The sequence below is a fragment of the Amblyomma mixtum genome, chromosome 3, assembly GCF_055824585.1.
Source record: "Amblyomma mixtum isolate Tamu chromosome 3, ASM5582458v1, whole genome shotgun sequence".
NCBI lineage: Eukaryota > Metazoa > Arthropoda > Arachnida > Ixodida > Ixodidae > Amblyomma > Amblyomma mixtum.
Window position 1 is genome coordinate 297658249 of NC_143014.1, and position 14578 is coordinate 297672826.

Consider the following 14578-nt stretch of genomic DNA (forward strand, 5'->3'; position numbering starts at 1 on the left):
GAGGCTGCCACAAAATCTGGATTTGTTTGCAAGGAAGTGCACCGCCCGAGCGCTCTAGACAAGGCTGCTCACCACTGTACCTCATCACCAGGGTGAAAAAATATGGCACGGTGGGAGAAATCATAGGTGCTTTTCCGGGAGGCTTGGGAGGCGTCGGTATTCAGGCGAGCAATGGTACGGCAGTAGGTAAGACGAGAAGTAAACTGTTCGTGAGAGAGTCTGGAAGAGGTTGAGGGGGCGGAGAAGAAAGACGCTTCGAGGTTGAAGGTAGGTTGACGTCCATACACTCTAAGAAATGCTACTCCTCCATTAAGAGTAAAAGAGCCTCGCTACTCCTGCAGGTCTCAATCTACTCTCTCTACAAACGAGAAAGAGTGAAAGGTCCTGTTCACTCCTCTTGACAAAAGAGTAAAATGGCATTTCCACTCCTGCGTACTTCAAGGGAGTTCAGTGCTTGTTTTACTCCTCCGCCCTTACGGCCATACATTCGTAAGGGCGCGCTAGCTTCTCGGGGCCGGCCTGCCAGCCTGGATGCCGGCGTCAGAAAAATGCACTGGTATTGTTTGTTCACGACCAAAGCTCTGGGATAGAGTATCATTAGCCAATGTCGAGTTGTTGGTAGAAGCGATAACAGCCATACAAATTTCCTCCCATAGCCGCTTTGCTGCTGCTCTGGAGTTCGCCTGGCCTCTGCTATAGCTCCGCTCCTGAAGGGGTCGCGGAAACCGAGCATATATTTATTTCCCTATGACGCGGGGTTCAGAGTAAAACGGTGCCGAGGGTAGCACCTAAGTGCTGGCCAGTTTCGAAGCGCATTCAGCTACAGCATCCATGTGAAATCGGCTAGGTTTAGCGACGACAAGGGCAGCCAGCGAGCAGCGCACAGTTCGTCGCCCGGCGCGACCGCGGGCGGCGTCGTTGCCGAAAGCTCGGCTCGCTCAATGATTCGCTCCGTAGCTTGCGAATCGCGCACGCAAGGCTGGAAAATCGAGCAGCGACTGGCCTGCGATTGAGCGAGCCTTTATGCCCACGTTTGCAGCACAGGTGAACAAATTTAGCACACATGTATGCATGGAATATCGGCTGCGTTGCGGCGATTCTTAAGCTCGTCCTCGACGCCATCATCACCGTTCGGGTCGACCCGAGCATATCTTTATTTCACTACGAGACATAGTTCACAATAAAACGTACTTACAATGCAAAGAGTAGCACCTCAGCGCTAGCCAGTTTCGAAGCGCTCTCAGCTCTGGCATCGAAGTGAAACCTCCTAGGCTTAGCTACGAATACGGCAGCCAGGGAGCAGGCCGAAGCTCGTCGCGCGGCGCGCTCGCGAGGAGCGTCATTGCTGAAAGCTCGGCTCGCTTACAGATTGGCTCAGAAACTTGCGAATTGTACTCGCAAGGCTGGTAAATCGAGCAGCTAGCGGCTGGCCTGCGACTGAGCGCACGTTCGCAGTACAGGTGAACAACAATTAGCGCACGAATGCTTGGGATACCGGCTGCGTTGCGGCCACGTTAAGGCGATTCTTAAGCTCGTCCTCGACGCCATCGTCACCGTACGTGACACACAGGCTGAGAACTTTAATTCGAGTACGTGCTAAAGTAAGCTGCTCGTATTTCTCGGAACAATCTGAACTCGAAAAGACAGTTGCTTCTGTCGGCTTCCATGCATGTGGGTTCTTGCTAGTGAAAGTACACTCGAACAAGATGCGGCGAGTGCGGGCCGCTGTTGCATATAAGCTAAAGTGTGAAGCAAGTATCGTCGTAGTTCCGTAACGCAGTTGATATCACAGTAATCCGCTTGTACGGGTCACATTTAAGCTCTGTTTCATGTCTCCGTCGAGCATGCCAGTGTCGCGTTGAGTAATGCATCGCAGCAGCTCTTTGTCCTACCGCTCGCGTCGAACATATCCTTGATATGGACCAGTTTGCGATACGGTGCGTTTCTTTGCGTTTTTTGTCGCATTTAAGGGATTTTCGCTGCCGTCAATCGAAATTGCATTCCGTCAACAGCGTCGTCTGCGCCGTCGTCTGCTAGGACACCCGGGGATGGGATCACAGGATCGCAGCTTCTACAAGCGACATGTCAGCAAAAGTATCTAAAAGCGCTTTGGTATTCGCATTTAATAAAGAAATAAAATGAAAAAATATAATTTGTTTTTGTTGCGAACACAATTCAAATATTAGTAATAAAAAAAGCGCATTTGTAGGTTTTTTCAACGAAGCAAAACTGCAGCCGTCGTCACGTTTTGTGTTATTTGGGTTTTCGTAGCATTGTTTGAGTGCTCGTGCGGTGGACGTGTATGAAGAACACAAGTGTGTTTTGGAAACCAACGGCGCCCTGTCAACACTGGTGATTTTGAACGGGTAAAGCCGTGAAGAAAGGTAGCGCTACGACTTCTTGTCATCTGGAGAGGCAACGAAGAAGAAAGTGCGGTTTTGCTAAGCCTTGATGAGCCGTCTGAACGGTGAGTCCCGTGTACGTTTCTTTACTTCTGATCTCTATTCGCACGCGTTATTAGTGTGCGCCTATATAGGGATGGCAGTGCAGGCAGTCTGCGTGCGGTTGCCTCAGCTATAATGCGTTAAGGCCGATTCACACGACGGTCCGTTCGCCCGCGGCCCGCGCACTACGTATTCAGGCGCGCTGTCGGCCGCGGCCACCAGTTATCACAACAGAGTTATGCGGTCGCTTGCTAGCGCTGCGAAAAACAACAGACAATGTTTACTACATTCCAATAGCATAGATTTGTGCTACGTAGGAGAGGATGATGAGCGTGCAGTGCCACGTTAGAGAGCGCTCTTGCTAGGCCAGCTGCGGACAGACAAGGGAACTGACAACGGTCGAGTTGCCTCGCGGCTGGTGACCGTCGGATTGATTTGTGCTACTTAGAAGATGACGATGAGCGGCAGTGCCGCGCGACAGAGCACTCGCGCTAGGCCAGCTGCCAACAGACAGTGCTCAGTGTGTGTACTCGTCGGATTAGTGCTTACGCCTTAATATTTGTCATACAATTTTTTCGGGGACAATGATCGCGTGTAAAAGGCTGGGGCATATCCCTTGCCTAGTCATTTGTAAATTTTTATCTGTGCTTCCCCATGGAACAGAATTTGACACAGTATTATGTCAAAGTTAGATCGTTCTTGCGTCTGCCCTGAGGTGTAGGTGTCGATGCTTCCTCGCCTTCAGATTTTGAGAACTGTTTGGGATGCAACTGCGCACTTATTTAGGATTTCAAGCTTTTTGCTATATCCCTCGTTTGTGCGGCCCGCTTTCAAGTCGTTCGCTATATCGGTGATGGTTTGTTATTGATTTTCACTTTCTCTTATTTATTCTTGGTTGACTGCCACCAGCTGTGCTGCCGGCGATTCTCCGCGCTCGGAACTATTCCCAGGCACGAGACCCTACCCACAGACCTCCCTGCACCACACTCACCAGTTTTCTTCGGTATTTTTTTCCCTTGCTCTTACTTGCATTGCCACTAGGCAGTTTTTATTTCTGTGCAGATTTGTTAAATGCAATACCAATTTTCGTTTCATGCTGTGATGTGAGATATCGTGCTTCTTGCTAATGAATGCATGCCTTTTCCATCCTCTCGTCATTTGTGCAAAGCAGACGGGTCTACTGGTCGCTACGTTCAATTTAAAAATACCTTCGGTGCTGCTCCAAAGCACCCTAGTAGTAATAATTAAATCCTGTGCATGCTATATTCGAATAGTTACGCTCTTTTCATCATGCATAAAAATAGTGGTATTCCAGCCTGCTCATCTTTCTATGCGGTTGTGACACTCATGTAAATCTACTGAAAAAATGTATATCGGTGCATCACATACAATCTGTTCATTTCTTTTGTCATGGGCCATCTCATTGCTTTTTGTGTTCCTATGTGAATACCTTATTCTAATTTATGAAGCAGTAGACAATTTCTTCTCTTGTCATTCATGACATTGTTACGGCCACTGACAACAGTTGCTCTGACATATTTATTTGCAGTTGCCAGCTGCCAGTATCTACTGGGCCATTCGTGCTTCCAGCTTTTGGCTGTGCTATCTCTCCTCAGCTGTTTGTGGTAGGTATTGTTTTCCAGTGATGCATACCTTACCTGCCTATTTAGAAAACTTTCGTAGACATAGACTCACAGCCGGGTTTAGAAATGCATGCAGAGCTCTACGTGCACTTAGCAGCAGTACCTCCCTGTATAATCACATGAATCTGATCCTGAATTACATGAATGTAATTACATGATCTGTATGAAATAGTAGCTCATGAAGCTTTTGACTGCTGCTGTTAACATAATGGAATTTACACTGCTTCAGGTGGAGTGACTATTTCACAGATGTTGCCTCTTATGCATATGTGCCCTCTGAAAGGGCGAACATATTCCTTTATCCCTTTAAAAAACATTGTGTTCTATCATGATGCTTTACCGGTATTTCTGGTGTGTAGACCAAAATGTCACTCAGTATTGTAACATGAAGCGGGAACTCAGTTTGTCCAATGTTTTAGAGGTAACATGAAGCGGGAACTGAGTTTGTCCAGTGTTTTAGGGGTCCTAAAACATTGGACCAACACAGTTCCCACTCGAGTTATTGATCACTTCGCTCTCGCCCTACCATAAGCTTGCCGTCCAGGTTGGACAAATTGATAGAGCGACTGCTCCAGTGAAGTGGTGGTTCTGAGTTCGAACACCGGACCAGGACGAATCTTTCTTTAACTACGAAGTTTCTGTGAAAGCTGTATAGCTTTCCTTTGTAGCCGTTTGGCTGTGCTCGAGTGGATGTCAATGAGTAATTACTCCTTATTACAGATCTTTTGTCAACGCCAAACTGATTCAGTAGCAACAAATAGTAGAAGGGTAAAAGCATGCTGCTCCCAAAAATTCGTTAAGCATGTTATAAAATGTATGCTGTATTGTTTTAACTGCTGCAAAGAAATAACGGTGATGTTAGATGCCCAGCCCCTATTAGGTAAACATAGCTCGCAACTAACACAGTGGATAGAAAAGAAATATGGACTTCAACCCTCACGACGACCCTCACCCCAGTAAAACAAAAAGTGCCAGTGTTGCCATACTTGAGAGCTTTGCTCTTTAAAATTGCAGTAGACTGCTACTCAAAGTTGACAAAAAAATGCGTCTCGTTTTCTGCTTGTGCATTCCATAGTGCTGGTGCCATTTTCACTGGCCATTGACATTCAGTCGCATGATGTGCACCCCGCTCCTCGAGTTGATTTTGTTTGTCTTGTGAACCTGCCGTCAAAATCAGTGCAGGATAATGCTTCCCCAGTTGATCTGCAGTTAACCTTGTCCTTTGCCAGCTGCTGTCACCCTTTCTCCACAGAGAAGGGCGGTGGGAGTCCAAGCCAGGTGGAGTTGAAATATTTGACTAGTAGTGAACAGGGATCCTGCGGTTTGTTGAGGACACAGGCAAATTGGAGACTTATGGAAGAATTTTTTTACCAGCCAAAAAAGACGCATACACAAGAGAGAACCGCACAGGACAAGGGCTGGTAAAAGCCGTAGTCCTCTGTGGTTCTCTTGTGTATGCGTGTTCCTTGGCGGGTAAAAAAATTCCTCCGTAAGTCTCCAATTTGCCGGTGTCCTCCACAGATTGGAGGATCCCTGTCTGTTACTAGTCAAATTTCACTACTCCACCTGGATTGGACTCCCACTGCCCTTCTCAAACTTTTGAAATCCTGTTGCCCTAGCAGATCATCAGCTGTCGGTTGTATTACTTTCGCTTCAGTGAAATTTGACGTGTAGCGGACAGGGATCCTAGAATTTGTGGAGTACACAGGCAAACTGGAGACTTATAGAAGAATTTTTTTACCAGCCAAGGAAGACACATACACAAGATTCGTTGTCTGTGTTTCACAACTGAAAGTTCTAAATACGTGCAAAAGTGTATCGTGCATTCGCACGTATTTTGAAAACTCAAAATTTTTGCAGCGTTAGGTTTTCGGAATTGGAGCTGTAGCATTGCCGCCAAAGAATCCCGCTCGTTAACAAAGCGCACACTTATTTGCTAGGTATATATTCCGTATACCGCAACCAGTACACGTCACTGTTTGGAAGGTTCTGTCGCGAAATTTCTGATTGTGCAAGGTAGCTTTTCTTTTAAATTCAAGCGCTCTCTATTTGCTTTTTCCTGTGCATATTCATCGGTCGTTTCAATTCGGAAGCATTGGTGCTGCAAGACGTGCATACGGAAGCTACATTTGTGCACAAAGCTCCTGAATTTTTGAAAGCGCAGCTCTGACAGTTCTCGTTGTCATAAATAAGTACAAAGCAGCCTAATCTTTCTGGACACACCATTTCATGCTCTTAGCTGTTTCTGAGAAACAGGCTGCCTTTTTTTCTGTTTTTGGTGTGAAACATTCCTAACAACTTCTTTCTTTCTCCATGCACAGATAGTCTATGCATACACGGACAGCTTGATTGCAATATTTAGGGCAATATTTATAACAGGTGCAGTGAGCCTTGGTGCATGTGGACAGAAGTTAAGCTAGGGTGGGGTGGGGTATTTTCGCACAGGGTAACGTTATGCGGAGGGTCTGGCGTATTGAAACCGAGTCTTTCTGAGCTCTTATTAGACGTCCCAGCACCAGGACAGTAGTTGAGGCTTTTCTTCTTTGTTGTCTAGTCAATGGTTTCCATCACATAAAATAGCCTTAATTCTAGCTATCTCGTGGCCGTCTACAGAACGATGCAGATATACTGAAGTGATCAGTGTTGCATAAAAGTAGTGAGAACATTGCAAATGCAAGACAACTTCATTGGTTTGCAGTGCACTAACGTGGCAGTCAGAGAATTACACATTACATTTGCAAATCTAAATTGTGCATAATAGTATGGACTGGCACGTAATGTGCGAAGTAATCACAGTTATCTCGTTCATGCCAAATGCTAGTGTCAAACATTGTCAGTATTGCATATTTATAAAGAGCAGACATGCTGCGCCTAACTTGTCGTTGGATAGATTTTATTACTATGAAAGCAAAAAGTTTACACACGGCTGTCGTGTTCTTGCGTGGGAAGTAGTATTACCTTAAATGAGTATAAACACGAAATTTTTGGTTATGTGTGTTCTTTGTAGCGACGTGCTGGGCATTCGTATACATAGAATTGTTGCATAGTATTCGTCTCCAATCGCTAAATAATTACAACCAGATTTCTTTTCTTCCCTGTTTCAATAGCATAGCAATTGCTATGACATCAATGTTCAGTATAGGTTATGGAAGGCACAAAAAAGCTACGATATCGCTACTTCATCGTTTTAATTAGTTACAATGCTAAAGCCAGCCTGCCTTAAGAGTCTGAATCACAATGAATGACGAAGCCGCAATTATATTGCAGTTTTCCTCATGCCTCCGCTGGCTTATACTGACCTTTGATGCCATTGCCATGGCTCAGTTTTTAAAAGTGAAGCAGGAGAGAGAAGATATTTAATTACAAATTATTTAGCAGTCATAGGCGAATACTGTGTGGTTATCCGTGCATAGTAATGCCTTATGCATCATTAAAAACAAAAAAAAATGTGCAACTGAAATTTGCTCGGCTGCTGACCCAAAAGACGCGGGTTTGATCCCGGCCGCGGCGGCTGGAATTTCTTTGGAGGAGAAATTCTAGAGGCCCGTGTACTGTGCGATGTCAGTGCACGTTAAAGAACCCCAGGTGGTCGAAATTTCCGGAGCCCTTCACTACGGCGTCTCTCATAGCCTGGGTCGCTTTGGGATGTTAAACCCCATAAACCAACCCAAACCAAACTGAAATTTGTTGTCTGCCTCTTTGAGATGAAAAATTTTGAATTTTTCCTTCACTATTTTAGAGCATGAAATTCAGTTAATGGTATCTGAGAAACAGGAATTGCAACAGCCATTTCTCTTCAGCAAGAAAACTGTCATTGGTTTAAGTGTTTTCCCGATTCAAGGTTACCCTGAATAACACCATCTGTCGGGCTAGTTGGTTGCAATCCATATGTATCAGCAGCGCGAACACAACACAGGAAGAAGGAGAAGAAGGTAAAGAGCGCTGAACTTCCAACTTTTATTTGAGCAAAAATTGAACCCGCACTTTTATACACATACCAGGTAAAATCCCACCAGGGGGGTAATCAAGGCGTGCTATCGAATTGGGACCAACACGATGCCCAGGGCATCAAAATGATAACTACTATCACACTATACAAAGACTTCCATGAAAAGCACGAATGACATGCGGAAAAAAAAACAAGACAATGTAAAAAACAGGGTTGAGTGTGCGCAAATGGAAAAAATGGAAAAACAGGGTTGAGGGCGCGAATTTTGCTAAAAGAAGAAAAAAAAAACATGAGAAGGCGAGACACGGTAACAACGTAAGCGATGCGAAGGGATGAGCGCCAACAATTAACACGGCTAGAACTAAAATGCAGTGTGCCCCTAAAAGCCAGGTAAAATCAGGTAAAACCAGAGGGAAAGGTGATTTCTTTTTCAGATAATGAGATGGAAGGGGTGCTTACGCAACCTTCTTTGAGCCCTGAGATGTAGGTAGCTTCAATGATTTCGCATGTTAGTTGGTTTTTATGTTTCTTTAAGACGGTTGCTTTCTTAAAATGAGGAATGCACTTCTTTTGGCTGTCACATACGCTGCAATGGGCGGGCAGGTTCCTCAACGGCGCCCCAGTTAGATCGTTCCTATGTTCCATTAACCTTTCGTTTAAGCATCTTCCTGTTTGGCCTATGTACGCCTTACCGCAAGCTAAAGGTATAGAGTATACAACACCCTCCGCACAAGGCACAAAAGGATCTCGGTGCCTGGTTGTACAGCTACTATTCTTTTTCTTTTTATTAACTTTGTTGCACAGGCTTGACAGGCGCAGAGGGGCTGAAAAGACTACGTCTACGCCTGCTTTTCTGCCAATTTTCTTCAGATTATGCGAGATTTGGTGCAGGTATGGCAGAACGGCGACCTTTTTGTTCCGCTGTCACGTATCATCCGGGGCTTCACATTCATGCTTCATACTTATCAGGACTTTTTTTGCAACAGACGAAAGGAGAGATTGCGGGTATCCTGATTGCGTCAGCCTCAGCACTTGGCTCGAAAAACTGTCCTGCAACCTGTGTTCACAAGATTTTGTGAGTGCGTTCTTAAAAGTTGACTTCACGATGTTCCTTTTTACAAGTTTTGAATGGGCTGAATCGTAGGGTAGGATGGGCTTATTGGCTCTTGGTTCAAATAACCAGCACACATGGTCCTCTCCGAAAAACAACTTTAACTCTAAAAACCGCATGGCGTTTTGTTCTGGGAATTCATGAGTAACTTCAAGAGGTGATATAGTATTAGAAAAAGTGTGGAGGACTTGAGTTGCTTCTGTTTTAAAGGCTTCAGTGTCGCAATCTAAGAGGACCAGGAAGTCATCGACGTACCGGAAAATTTTTAGAACGCTTGAAGACTCAAAGCTTGGCCTTCAAGGATCTGTCATGCATAGCGAGGAAAAGGTCGCTCAAAATGGGGGCGATGCATGACCCTATACATATGCCTTGCTTTTGTATGAATCTCGAACCGTTCCACTCTGCCACTGTTGATTTTAGGTAAGCGCATAGCAATTCAATGAAGCCATCCGCAGAAACGCCACACTCATTTTGGAAGGCCGCAGTGTGGCGTTTCTGCGGATGGCTTCATTGAATTGCTATGCGCTTACCTAAAATCAACAGTGGCAGAGTGGAACGGTTCGAGATTCATACAAAAGTAAGGCATATGTATAGGGTCATGCATCGCCCCCATTTTGAGCGGCCTTTTCCTCGCTATGCATGACAGATCCTTGAAGGACAAGCTTGGGTCTTCAAGCGTTCTAAATATTTTCCGGTACGTCGATGACTTCCTGGTCCTCTTAGATTGCGACACTGAAGCCTTTAAAAACACAAGCAACTCAAGTCCTCCACACTTTTTCTAATACTATATCACCTCTTGAAGTTACTCATGAATTCCCAGAACAAAACGCCATGCGGTTTTTAGAGTTAAAGTTGTTTTTCGGAGAGGACCATGTGTGCTGGTTATTTGAACCAAGAGCCAATAAGCCCATCCTACCCTACGATTCAGCCCATTCAAAACTTGTAAGAAGGAACATCGTGAAGTCAACTTTTAAGAACGCACTCACAAAATCTTGTGAACACAGGTTGCAGGACAGTTTTTCGAGCCAAGTGCTGAGGCTGACGCAATCAGGATACCCGCAATCTCTCCTTTCGTCTGTTGCAAAAAAAGTCCTGATAAGTATGAAGCATGAATGTGAAGCCCCGGATGATACGCGACAGCGGAACAAAAAGGTCGTCGTTCTGCCATACCTGCACCAAATCTCGCATAATCTGAAGAAAATTGGCAGAAAAGCAGGCGTAGCCGTAGTCTTTTCAGCCCCTCTGCGCCTGTCAAGCCTGTGCAACAAAGTTAATAAAAAGAAAAAGAATAGTAGCTGTACAACCGGGCACCGAGATCCTTTTGTGCCTTGTGCGGAGGGTGTTGTATACTCTATACCTTTAGCTTGCGGTAAGGCGTACATAGGCCAAACAGGAAGATGCTTAAACGAAAGGTTAATGGAACATAGGAACGATCTAACTGGGGCGCCGTTGAGGAACCTGCCCGCCCATTGCAGCGTATGTGACAGCCAAAAGAAGTGCATTCCTCATTTTAAGAAAGCAACCGTCTTAAAGAAACATAAAAACCAACTAACACGTGAAATCATTGAAGCTACCTACATCTCAGGGCTCAAAGAAGGTTGCGTAAGCACCCCTTCCATCTCATTATCTGAAAAAGAAATCACCTTTCCTTGTGGTTTTACCTGATTTTACCTGGCTTTTAGGGGCACACTGCATTTTAGTTCTAGCCGTGTTAATTGTTGGCGCTCATCCCTTCGCATCGCTTACGTTGTTACCGTGTCTCGCCTTCTCATGTTTTTTTTTCTTCTTTTAGCAAAATTCGCGCCCTCAACCCTGTTTTTCCATTTTTTCCATTTGCGCACACTCAACCCTGTTTTTACTTTTTTACCGTGTTCTTGCCTTCTCATGGTTTTAGCAAAATTCGCACCCTCAACCCTGTTTTTCCATTTGCGCACACTCAACCCTGTTTTTACTTTTTTACCGTGTTCTTGCCTTCTCATGGTTTTAGCAAAATTCGCGCCCTCAACCCTGTTTTTCCATTTTTCCATTTGCGCACACTCAACCCTGTTCTTTACATTGTCTTGTTTTTTTTTCCGCATGTCATTCGTGCTTTTCATGGAAGTCTTTGTATAGTGCGATAGTAGTTATCTTTTTGATGCCCTGGACATCGTGTTGGTCCGAATTCGATAGCACGCCTTGGTTACCCCCCTGGTGTGATTTTACCTGGTATGTGTAGAAAAGTGCGGGTTCAATTTTTGCTCAAATAAAAGTTGGAAGTTCAGCGCTCTTTACCTTCTTCTCCTTCTTCCTGTGTGGTGTTCGCGCTGCTGATACATAAGGTTACCCTATATTTTAAACTGCACAATGTATTACGTGACAAGAAACCGTCAAGCACAATAGGTGTGGTTTTAGAAATGACTGGAAGTGATAAGGGAATACATTTACTTAGAGCAGGCAGTGACCGCTGATCCGGATCATGAAGGGTAATAACTAGAGGAATATGGATGGGGCGGAGTGCATATAGGCAGGTTCTCTCTGATCATGAATGGCAGTTTTCAATACCCCTCAAGAGAAAAGTATACAACAGCTGTATCCTACCGGTATTCACCTATGGGGCAGAAACGTGGAGGCTAACGAAGAGGGTTCAGCTTAAGTTAAGGACAACGCAACGAGCTATGGAAATAAAAATGATAGGTGTAACGTTAAGAGATCGGAAGCGGGCGGAGTGGGTGAGGGAACAAACGCGGGTTGAAGTCATCCTAGTCGAAATCAGGAGAAAAAAGGGTGCTTGGGCAGGGCATGTAAGACGAAGGCAAGATAATCGCTGGTCCTTAAGGGTAACGGAGTGGATTCCAAGAGAAGGCAAACGTAGCAGGAAGCAGCAAAAAGTTCCATGGGCGGAGGTTTGCAGGAACACGGTGGACATAGCTGGCGAAGGACAGGGTTATTGGAGAACATGGGAGAGGCCTTTGCCCTGCAGTGGCTGATCATGATACTTGCAGAAGAGGTTGCTCATGTTAAAATTTTCATTTGGTAAATATGTGCTTGTTTTACATGCACACAGCTTTTGAAAGGACTAGCATAGTGATAATTGTATTGGGCTTCATAAAATTGTAGCTCTGAATGAAGGTTTGCAATGAAAGGTGTCTGCACTTGGTAACAATATAGGTACACACTAGTGGCGACATGACACACACGATCAGTACATTCTAGTTGTATTCTTTCTTTTTTTTCATGGGGTTATATGCAGGATAGTATGAAAAGGGCATTGGAATTGACTCTTACTTGCATTATTTTCATTCATGTTTGCAGGCACCCGGAGAAATGCACGCATAGCCAAAGCTCCTTCACTCAGCCGAGCAAGCTACGGCATCATCCAGCATCTTAGTTTCTTTTGAGCGCTTACAGCTCACTGCGGTGGATTTGGTAGATGGGTTTACTTTGCTTTTGGCAGTGTTCTTGGCATTTAATGTCAAGTACACCCCAAAAACAAAGCGGGCTTGTCTGCTGCTTGAGACACTAATGGGGCTTGATCCTAGCGAGTGCCTCCCGAGCGTGTTTTGGGCAGCCACAGCAATCACAGCAATGACTTGAGAAATAAAAGTTATCAGTGTTGTACATTTGTGTCATTATTTCTTGAACCATTGTTATTCCCAACGCAGACAGAGCACCATACTAATGTGCAAACTGTAATGTAGCCATAAAGTAGTTGTATGAGCAAAAATTATAATCCCTTTTGCTCATTACTCTTTTGTAGATGTAGCGCAGGTGGATCCTGCAAAACATATGACCAACTTGCTCTGAAGAATGTGAAATAAGAAAATTAGTAGGATACATTGAAAACACGTGAAACTCCTTTTGAAGGAGTAAAATAAGATCTGGGCTGATACTCCTTGAAGGAGTATAGTCACTCTAACAAACGGAGTCCTGGAACTCTACCTGAAAGAGTAGTAGGATGCTGTTTCAATGTGGTAGCTTTACTCCCTCGGAGGAGTGCCTGTACTCTATTGCAGGAGTAGTACAGTACTCCTTGAGTAGGTGTTGGATCACTCTTTGTCCAGAGGGAGTAATTTTATTCTGGAAAAAGGAGTGGAATATGGGACAAGCGAATACTCCTTCAAAGTGTGTTCTGGGCACTCCTCTGCACTCCTTTAGTTCTAAGAGTGATACACAAGGAAGAATGGGGAGAAGCTGGTGGTTCTTAGTACTGCAGTATTGTATGCAAAGGTAACGAAGGGAAGCATGGTGTCCCAGTTGGTGTGGCTGGATGTACGTGGCTAGCATATCGGACAGCGTGCGATGAAAGCGCTCTGTGAGCCCATTGGTCTGAGGGTGACAAGCTGAAGAGCTTTTGTGCACGGTTCTGGAGGCGTGAAGAACTTCGGCAAGGATGCTGGAGAGGAAGGACTTGCCGCGGTCACTAATAAGGACATGAGGAGCTCCATGGCGCAGAAGGATGGCGTGTAGGAAGAAATGGGCGATCTCTGAAGCAGAGCCGGAAGGAACAGGGGCCGTTTCAGCGTATCTCGATGGCAGTGACGATCCACGGTTGCCCGTTGGTGTTAAAGGGACCATGCAAAGAATTAAAAGCCGCTTGTAAATGTTAGACGTGATGCTCAGAAGCACTGACACCAAGTATGAGTCTTCGGAACTGAGCCGGCAATTTATTACGAATTTTTAAAAATCGTGTTTTTTTAAAATTCGCGGGCCGTTTGGTGTCTTTGTAGGGAGCCATTTCGGAACCAAAATCGGGAAAACAGACGTCACTAGTCCCATGACGTCGGCAGGCCACCACACTCTGTCATTCGCTCGAGCCGCGGCAGCTACGACGTCACGGGCACACTTCCGGTAGCTGTGAAAATCATTTGCTCGAGCCGCCGCGCGCCCCCCTCGGGCAAGCGCGATCCAGGGCATTGCCTTCGCGCATATGTTTTCAATTTACCTCTGCCGCCTCTTTCTGTCGCGAGTTCGGGAGCCAAAGCGCAGAGACCGGAGAGACGCTGCCGACGCACGCTGCTCCTCGGGAGTGGGACAACCGGAAGTCGTAAACCTAACGTCAGCGAATGACGTATTCATGAGCGGTGCCCAGTCCCGGAGCTGTTTTCTTTATTTTTTTATGGTGCCCCGCGCGTACGAGTTGAGGGGGGAGAGGAGGAGCGTGATTTTTAATCGTCTATAACTTCGTTGTTATTGATGCTAGCTCAAACATTCTTGCACTGGGGTGACGAGTGATGGATTGCCTATCTTTACGTAATCTCAATAAATTTATTTCATAGTCCCTTTAATGGTAAGGGACCGTAGAGGTCAATCCCAACGACTTCAAAAGGGGAGAAAGGACAGGGGAGAGGCTGTTGAAGGCCCGCAGGGGCAGACGTGCTCCGTTTGCGACGTTGGCAAGAAATGCAAGACGCAATATATTTTACAACAGCGGTTGAGAGGCCAGGCCAAAAGA

General features: G+C 45.5%; 1 long non-coding RNA gene across 1 annotated transcript; it reads left to right on the forward strand.

The window, feature by feature from the left end:
- Positions 1-2438: 2438 nt before the first annotated feature.
- Positions 2439-12744, forward strand: LOC149355329 (uncharacterized). The gene is made up of 3 exons (XR_016289709.1): positions 2439-3447; positions 3994-4069; positions 12439-12744. It is a non-coding gene; the product is annotated as an uncharacterized LOC149355329 (long non-coding RNA).
- Positions 12745-14578: the final 1834 nt, after the last annotated feature.